At 32.1% G+C, this 1,014-nt stretch overlaps 1 protein-coding gene across 2 annotated transcripts in view; it reads right to left on the bottom strand.

Moving 5' to 3' along the window:
* Positions 1-1,014, bottom strand: part of LOC106867732 (CAR1 transcription factor) — a 24,930-nt gene that overhangs the window by 2,094 nt on the left and 21,822 nt on the right. The window lies entirely within an intron of this gene.

The raw sequence follows: 1,014 nt of genomic DNA, 5'->3' as shown, positions 1-1,014 counted from the left end.
CTGAGTACTGGGGTCAATGTAATAGACTTGCCTCCTCTCCGGAACTTAGCGGAAAATTTATAATAATTAAAAATTGAATATATATATATATATATATATATATATATAATATATATATATATATATATATAAATACATAGATGCAAAAATAACCCGTTGATGTTGTTGAAATTCCAATACACACGCCTACACATACATAAACGGATACATATAAGCATACATGCGTACATACATACATTCATACTTTTATAGGTATATATATTTCAATATGTAGCGTACATATTTTTCTTTTTCTTTCAATAATCAATAGAGTAGATTTCAAAGTTATTTTTAAAAGTTGACGCCTTTATTTACGCTACTAAAATAAATCGATTTCTTAATCGAAGTTAATCTTTCAAAATAACAGGTTACTTATGCTTCTACGCCTTATTTCTTACATTTGTATGAGATACAATGGTTAAAATACTTCTTCAAAGAACTGTTGTTGATTTTATCGAAACACTGTATTACTGGTAAATTTTTTATCGAGTCGCGAAGAAACAAAATAAAAGCTGTTTGTGTGTGGGATCAAACTGTCGTACCAGATTATGCTCGATGTTTTGTAGAGGGTCAGCAACTAAACCTTTTAAACGTTTTGACATTACTGTAAAAGTCTGACCTACAAAAAATACTCACCTGTAAAAAAAAAAAGAAAAACCTATGGTTGATAAAATAATATAGTTTTTACTGTAACATAAACAGATTTTAAATTTTGGCACAAAGCCAGCAATTTCGGGAAAGGGAGTAAGTCGATTACATCGACCCCAGTACTCAACTGGGACTTATTTTATCGACCCGAAAGGATGAAAGGTAAAGTCGGTCTTGGTGGTATTTGAACTCAGAAAGTGAAGGTTGACAAAATGCTTAGCATCATTTCGCCCGGCATGCTAACGATTCTGCCAGCTCGCCGCCGTATAACATAGATAAATATTGCTACCAAAATTGGCAACTGGTCACACACACACACACACACAC

Source organism: Octopus bimaculoides, chromosome 2, assembly GCF_001194135.2.
Source record: "Octopus bimaculoides isolate UCB-OBI-ISO-001 chromosome 2, ASM119413v2, whole genome shotgun sequence".
Lineage (NCBI taxonomy): Eukaryota > Metazoa > Mollusca > Cephalopoda > Octopoda > Octopodidae > Octopus > Octopus bimaculoides.
This window is presented reverse-complemented; position numbering and strand designations above follow the sequence as displayed.